This window comes from Pelmatolapia mariae, linkage group LG9 (assembly GCF_036321145.2).
Source record: "Pelmatolapia mariae isolate MD_Pm_ZW linkage group LG9, Pm_UMD_F_2, whole genome shotgun sequence".
Taxonomy (NCBI): domain Eukaryota; kingdom Metazoa; phylum Chordata; class Actinopteri; order Cichliformes; family Cichlidae; genus Pelmatolapia; species Pelmatolapia mariae.
The window spans coordinates 4606820-4615147 of NC_086235.1; the positions used below are offsets into that span (position 1 = coordinate 4606820).

Sequence of the window (8328 nt, forward strand, 5' to 3'; positions counted from 1 at the left end):
AAATCCCATTACACACAATGTACATATGTTTGCAATTCACATCTCCTTTAGCCCATTTTTAGAGACTCGAGTTCATTTATCAACACTTTTAACTGCTGGAATTCCCTGAAAATAAACTGAGCGTTGAAACCAAATATTTCCTTGGATTTATTGAAAGGAATATTTGCAACGCCATCAAAACAGCACAATCTTCACACCAGCATTGACACCAAAAAATATCACCTCTTTTATACTCCTTGTTTAAATTGTATCCTACCTACACCCGTTTTCACATCTTGTCTTGTGTGATTAGGTAGAGGATCATTAGGAGGTCCCTCTCGGGGGGACACTCCCACAGAACTTAAATCTGGAACTCTCCACCATTTGACCTTAGACCTGAAGAAGATTCTCGGATGAGAGGTGAAACGTCTTCAAGCAACTTAAAAAAGTCCAGACGCTTTTCTTTCCAAGCTTCTTAGACTACAACGACCTGGATGACTGAGAACCTTCACAGACATAAGAGAAAACACACCACACTACATAATAGAAAACAAAAAGCTAATTTATTCATCTGAAAGCAGGAAGGAAGAAAGACAATGGGGAGGTTGAAGGTTCTATTTAGCATCTTTATCACGCTCAGTGTTAGAGCCTTTTTGCTGACAGAGACATCGCTCATGGCCATCACACTAAACCAAAGAAGAAACAATTAAACAGCATATAAGAAAACCCCAGAGCACTGGGCCATGACTGGTCTCACTGTCCTGGAGCAGATGAACAACAACAGTCATCTGCAAACTTTAACCTCTAACAGTTTTTTGCTGCTTTACCCCAATTTTCTAAAGATGCATTGTCTTCTGCAGGCCACCACTGTAAATATGAATGTGTTCGTTGGCTGATCAAATAAAGCTCCACCTTGTGGAATAAATTAGTATTACATAGAAATATTGCCCAGCCCCAGTTCAGCTTTAAACTGAATTTCAAAAAGGAAAATAGAAATTAAGACTTCAAAACAATGAAAATACAAAACTATAAAAATGCTGAACAACTTCATAGATAGCTGCTCGATCAGCTGGATATAAAAAACATTTCTATAACTTTATAACTTGAGGATTATTCACTGCAGGTCCAGAAATCAGAGCCACCTCCTCAGATCCAAGTGTGACATCAGCTGACACTCTTTACAGGAGAGTCCATCTGAACTCTGTGGAGCCTGAACTCAAGGGTTTTAAGTCTGACCCCGAAACCAGAAGAGGATCTTTCTGTCTCTGCAGATTCATTTTGATCCACTGATTTCAGTCCTGCATGATCACACTGATGTTTGCACAGAGCAGATAATGAAGTAAATGTTTTTGCACATTGGTAACAGTGAAACAGTTTATTTACAGCGTGGGATCGTTTGTGTTTGGAGTATGAACTGAGATTCCTGAAGCTCTGGTCACACTGGTCACAGGTAAATTCTCTTACATGTGTATACGTTCATGAAGGTTACGACTCCTCGATCGTGAGAAGCTTCTGTCACAGTGTCTACACTTGTATGGTTTCTCTCCTGTGTGGACTTGTTTATGACTTTTAAGGTGACCTGCAGTGGTGAAGGATGACCCACACTGGTCACAGACGTGCTTTTTAACCCCACTGTGAATGAGTTCATGTATTTTTAAATTAGTTCGAGTGAGGAAGCCTCTCCCACATTCTTTGCAATAGTTCATTTTGTCTCCACTGTGTCTACGTTGATGTATTTTTAGGGTTCGTTGCAGAGTGAAAGTTTTTCCACAAAGGTCACAACGAAAGTCTTTCCCACCTCCACAGTGACGACAGGGTTCAGAACTGGATCCATCTGTGTCGCTCTGCTTCTAAACAAAGATACAAAGACAGTGTAAGTCAGGGAATTCCTTCAACATTTTAATTCTGAACGTTGCCTGAAATAAAGAGCATCTCTGCCAATGTCCAATTACATTTTACTGTTTACATTATAACACTCAGCTTACTGGGCTACAATAAATGTCTTTGATGTAGAGGAACTGCAACAAGCACTGTTACCCTGGCTGCAGACAGACTCTCACCATACTTTGAGGACCTTTAAATAAAACTCACAGACTATTAAAAGTAAGCTGATTCTGATGGGGTCAGGTGGGATTCACTGATTGGTTTTAGTTAGATGAAGTAAAATGGATTGATTCTTATAAAGCACTTTTCTGCTCTGCCTGAGCACTCAAAGTGCTTTATACAACACGGTAAAGCACTTTGCATGCAAGAGTAAAGTGACCTGGTACTGAGACTCAATAGGTCTTTGTTGTATAGCAGGGGTAGGCAACCTTTCTGATGATGAGTGCCATCTAAAATTTCCTCTAAAGTCAATGTGTCATTGCAACCATTGCATTAACTATAAATTTAATAATGCTGCATATCAACAGTTACACACTATACAGAACAACTTTATAGAACCATATTTGCTATATTTCAAAAAACACTTTTTATCCATAACAAGAACACCATAACAATAAAGGAACTATACAACAGAAAATGCAGATGGTACAACAATGACAAGAAAAAATAAACTGGGCTTAATACAGGGATTTGCAGGTTAATGTGATCCCTGCCCCTGCTTTGTATTTGCCAGTTGTGTTATCTGGGGATCGCATTTTGTAACTCGTTGAGGTGTCCCGTTTTTTAACCCAATTCTCGTCTCTGACTTCGGATGGCTTTGCACCTTTTCTGCCAGGAATTTTTTTTAACCACATCAAAACAATCCACAAATCGTTCCAGAACATTTCCACAGCTACGCCATCTGACAGCACAGTGGAGTGGGATGTCTATGCATGAGCTATTTTACCTTATTTGTTGTTTGATCAAGCTTGTAAAACAGATAAATACTAGAACGGCCTGTAAACATGGTTATAGTGGAAAAAGAAGCCAGTTTGTTTTTGTTTCCCTCTCCACCATTGTGGTCATTTTATTTGAATAAAATATTTTTGTGTTTTTCTGAACACAGGCTACTGCCTTGCTTTCTATCTGTTATGAGTTTGAGTAAATGGATCGCTGCTGCATTTGGAAGCACTATGATGAGGGTGCCGTTAAAACAGCGCTATTATTTATTTCTCGTGACTGCTTCTATTAGCTTCAACCAACATTATTAGCAAACTTACTCATGGGCAAATAAATACATAAACCGCCATTGTTAAAACGATCGATATATTCGTCCAGTCGTCCAATGTTACTACTCAGCCCTGTTCTGTACATGAAGTTTTTATGTCCTGTTAAGCTTTGAAAATTATAACTAATTTAAACAACGAATCAGACAAGTGCATCTGTGAATCCTCAAATATGGATACAAAGTTACAGTAATCATTGTTTTTAGTTTGATGACTTATTATGTTCTTTACTGACATTTTCAAAATTCCAGTAGATGCCATTGAGTCCAGTAGAATTACTAACATGCGAACACAATTTAATGAGCAGAGTTGATCCAAACAGTCAGTCATAAATAAGAAGATAACAATATAAATGCATACCTCACAGTAACTGCACTTGCAGTTTCTTTCTGGTGTGGGTCTGTTGGTGGATTTTCAGGTAATGTGGAGCTTTAAAAGTCTTATCACACAGGTCACATTTATAAGGTCTCCCCACAGTGTGGGTAAACATGTGGTGTTGTAAGTCTTTATATTTCACAAACAGTTTCCCACACTGATCACAGCAGTAAACGTCATTTCCAGTGTGAATGCGGAGGTGAATATTTAGGCTGCTTAGCCAGCGGAAGGTTTTTCCACAAATGTGGCAGCTGTACGCCTTAAATCCAGAGTGGATAACTTGATGACGCTGTAAGTTGCCACTGTGAGTAAAAGCTCTGCCACACTGATCACAGCTGTACGCTTTAACTCCACTGTGGCTCAGTTGGTGTGTTTTTAAGCCTCCAGCGTGGGTAAAAGATTTTTCACACAAGTCACAGCTGTACGCTTTAACTCCACTGTGGATTAGTTGGTGTCTTTTTAAGTTAAAAGCCTGGGTAAAAGATTTTCCACAAAAGTCACAGGTGTACGGTTTAATTCCACTGTGGATGAGCTGGTGTGATTTTAAGTGTCCAGCCTGGGTAAAGGATTTTCCACAAAAGTCACAGTTGTACGCTTTAACTCCACTGTGGATGAGTTGGTGTGTTTTTAAGTTAACAGCGTGGGTAAAAGATTTTCCACACAAGTCACAGCTGTACGCTTTAACTCCACCGTGGATGAGTTGGTGTGTTTTTAAGTTAACAGCCTGGGTAAAGGATTTTCCACAAAAGTCACAGGTGTACGGTTTAATTCCACTGTGGATGAGCTGGTGTGATTTTAAGTTAACAGCCTGGGTAAAGGATTTTCCACAAAAGTCACAGGTGTACGGTTTAATTCCACTGTGGATGAGCTGGTGTGATTTTAAGTTAACAGCCTGGGTAAAGGATTTTCCACAAAAGTCACAGGTGTACGGTTTAATTCCACTGTGGACGAGCTGGTGTGATTTTAAGTTAACAGCCTGGGTAAAGGATTTTCCACAAAAGTCACAGGTGTACGCTTTAACTCCACTGTGGATGAGTTGGTGTGTTTTTAAACCTCCAGCACAGGTAAAAGATTTTCCACACAAGTCACAGCTGTATGCTTTAACTCCACTGTGGATGAGTTGGTGTGTTTTTAAGTGTACAGCCTTGGTGAAACCCTTCCCACACTCATCACAGCTGTAGTTTTTCTCTCTCTTTCTTCTGTGAGGTTTGTCGGCCTCCTGAGAGCGCCGACTTCTCGCTCCATGTTGGTCCTGCAGTGACAGAGATACAAACAGAGGCAGTGAGTGAAATGCAGTCGTGGAACAAACTGAAACTCCATTAGTGGAATCAAAGATGTCAACAAACACATTGTAGGTGTGTTACCACCACCTTCTGGTGATATTATCACATTTCAATGATGTGCTACAATGAGAGTTGTAACGTGCACACAGGTTCAATAGCAGAGATATTTTTGCTCACCTTTTGGGTTGAAGTCATTGTTTCCTCTGCAGTGGCTGAGCTGAGTCTAAATGGCTCGTCTCCTCCTGATGATCAGCTGGAACACAAAATATATTTATATGTATTTCATCCTTGACAAAAAGAAGCTGAGATGGAAAGCTCAAATCCACTCAAACTAAATGTCTTCAGTCAGTGTGTCAGCCTCCAGTTAACAACAGTGGTGAGAAACTGCACTAATGAACCTCCACTGACTGAGTAACTGCAGTTTGGTGCTTCATTTGAACCTCATAGATTTAATTAAACTGGATAAAAAAAACTCTTCAAAACAGAAGGTGAGCTGATAGTAAGAGGGTCATCATCTCACTCTCCATCAGGATTCTCAGACCATGTCATGGTTCACTTGATCCCTGCAAACAGGCACAAACTGAAACTCTCTAAAGCTTTTGTGAAGACACTGAAGCAGTGGACTGATGAGGCTGTGGAGAATCTGCAGGTGTGTCTGGACTGCACCGACTGGCAGGTTTTCAGGATTGTTATCAACAGTTTGGATTATTATAGAGATGCTGTGACGTCCTGTGACATCAGCTTCTGTGAGGACAGCTGCACACCATCACACACCAGGGTGAGTTAGAATAATGACCAGCTCTGGTTCACAGCTAAGCTCAAGGAGGCTGAGGCTGGAAAAGCAGGGACAGAGACAATTTAAGTTCAGGTTTAGTGAGGCTAAACTCCAAAAACTGTTTACAGCTAACGACTCTGCTTCTGTCTGGAAAACACTCAGACAGCTCCTGCTGTGGATTCTACCAACAATGACCTGTTACTCCACCACCCAAGAACTTCAACACCTTCAGCAACCCCCGTGATTATAAAACATGGACCTGATCACCACTTCACAGTCTCTCCATCCTCCATGGGTCCTCTCTCCACCTCTCTCCATACATGAGAGATGTAAATAGACTCTTAAAGAAATAGAACCCCACACAAAGCCATGTGTTGTTTTTAAAGTGCTACATGAATAAATTATGGTTTGGTAAAGCAGCTGGACCAGACTCAGAGTCTACGTCATGAACCACAAGTGGACAAAACCCCTGTTTTCTGTAGACAAAACAAAATTCAACATTCAATACCCAACAGGATTAAAAACATTCTTCTTCTCCCAAATCACCAAGAGCTGCACATTAACCACCACATTATATTTTAATTCTCAGCGCTTTCAAATATGAACTTTCATCTCTGTTTCATTAGTTTTTGTTAACATCTTCCTGTGCATCACTTTATAGCAGCCAGACTCATTAAAATGAGACTTTGTAGGAGTTCAGTTCCTCTCATGTGTTCATCCACAGCAGCTGGACAATAAAGTTTATTGTGACCCTGATACTGCAGCAGATCGCTCTGATTTCCTGTTATCAGCTGAAAAACAGCTGCAGGGACAATGAAAAGACTTTTCTGCTCCAACTTCTCCCAGCATGCTGAGCTAATGATTAGTTGGTGTTTTTCTCCAAACACTCTCTCACTCTTCTCTCAACGTGTTCACAATAAACTGTGAACAGACACCGAGGAGAGCAGCAGAAGACCTCATTCAGGAGCTAAACTCAACATGAACTGAACTCACAGTAAAGTTAGCTCGGTGCTTACCTTTAGATGAGCCCACAAACCGAGAGAAACTCCGTGATGAAGCTGGAACTCTTTCCAAACACAGGAAACAGATCAGGGAGCAGAGACCCACGTGGTTCACGCTGATCTCAGCTACGATCCAGGAGACAAGGGTGGGCAGATCGATGCAGGTATCGATCAGGACGTTGGTAGTGGTATATGATCGATACTTTAGTTTGTTTTCTGTCCTCTAAGTTCACGACTTCATGAAAAAGCAGCTCTCTCTGCTCGACTAGGCACACACTTTGCTCCGCCCCCTTCTTCCGACTCTACTGGGGTTTGTTGCTGTGTGGTCACGTGACACAGCTGCGCAGCGTAACCACGTGGGGGTGTTTTTTTTTTTTTCTTCAAAAGTACTGCTTGTCTCCTTTTGCTAAACATCTTTTCCTTTGCCTCGATGGAAATGTCATCGTGGGAAGGAGAATTGCTAAGGACTCAGGAAAAGAGAAGAACGGTGCTGAGAATTTTACACTAGTCTCTCTGTAACAATGTTACACACGGGTGGGATTCTTATGGAGGACCACAAGAGTCACACACATAGTAATAAAGAATTCTGTCCTTAAATAATGATTTTTGCAATACAATATGAATTTGTAAATTCATTCGCAAAGTAAAGTGAATGAATGTATGTATGAATATATAAATGTAACAGCACTGAGCCCTGTTACATTTATACACAGTGTTAGAGCAGTGGCTGCAACCCACAGCCTTTAAACTTATGATTAAAATGCTGACAGTAAACTCATCAGCAGAGGTGGGCAGGGGTGGTCCTAGCGTGTTTGGTGCCCTGAGCGAACACTCCCTCTTTCTACTTTGACTTCAGCAAAGCAGCAAGCAGCCACACCGAGGGCTCTCGTGCTCACTTTTCGCGTAAAACATCTGTGCAAATTATAAGTCTGTATTATAATGTCGGGTCTTTTCGTGTTTGTTGGTTTGTTTTTATTTTGTTTTATTTTGCGAGTTGGATATTAGGTGCTGCTCCAACCAGCCAGAGAATCCCTCGCCGCCCCTCTCCTCCCTGTGTTTGGCAAGCAGCAGGCGCACCTCGCAAATGGAGGGTGCCTTTACTCCCAGCAAATGGGCGATAGAAAACCGATTGGTGCCTATGCCATCCCAAAAATGCGTTGGCAGTATGTCGGGGCAGCATGAGAACGAGAAACTTTTTTTCTTATTTATTTATTTTTTCCCTTTTATACGGTGGCCCTGAGAGGCCAAACGGACTGCAACTTCAGAAAACACCTGCAAAAAGAAAAACGCTGCAAAAAGAAAAACGCTGCAAAAAGAAAAACGCAGCAAAACGAAAACACCTGCAAAAAGAAAAACGCTGCAAAAGCACACAAAACACAACGGAAATAGGAAAAAACACAATGGAAATGTTTCTGGGGAGACAATAACCCACGGACCAGTTGCACGAACCAAAGCATGCTAACAAGTAGGCTGGGACTGGGAGACACTTCAAAGAAGTGGAGGAGAGGTAAATGTGTTGTAATAATATGATTCTATTATATACTACAGATATCTGGACTATACATGCATGTTTTGGTTCGTGCAACTGGTCCGTCGGGTTATTGTCTCCCCAGAAACATTTCCATTGTGTTTTTTTCTATTTCCATTGTTTTTTGTGTGCTTTTGCAGCGTTTCTCTTTTTGCAGCTGTTTTCTTTTTGCAGCGTTTTTCTTTTTGCAGGTGTTTTTCTTTTTGCAGCGTTTTTTCTTTTTGCAGCATTTTTCTTT

At 41.0% G+C, this 8328-nt stretch overlaps 1 long non-coding RNA gene across 1 annotated transcript; it reads right to left on the reverse strand.

Moving 5' to 3' along the window:
* Window positions 1–555: 555 nt before the first annotated feature.
* LOC134634545 (uncharacterized) lies at window positions 556–6820 on the reverse strand. Its single transcript, XR_010573817.1, has 4 exons — window positions 6578–6820; window positions 4964–5039; window positions 3489–4755; window positions 556–1829 (listed from the first exon to the last, which is right to left on the reverse strand). It is a non-coding gene; the product is annotated as an uncharacterized LOC134634545 (long non-coding RNA).
* Window positions 6821–8328: the final 1508 nt, after the last annotated feature.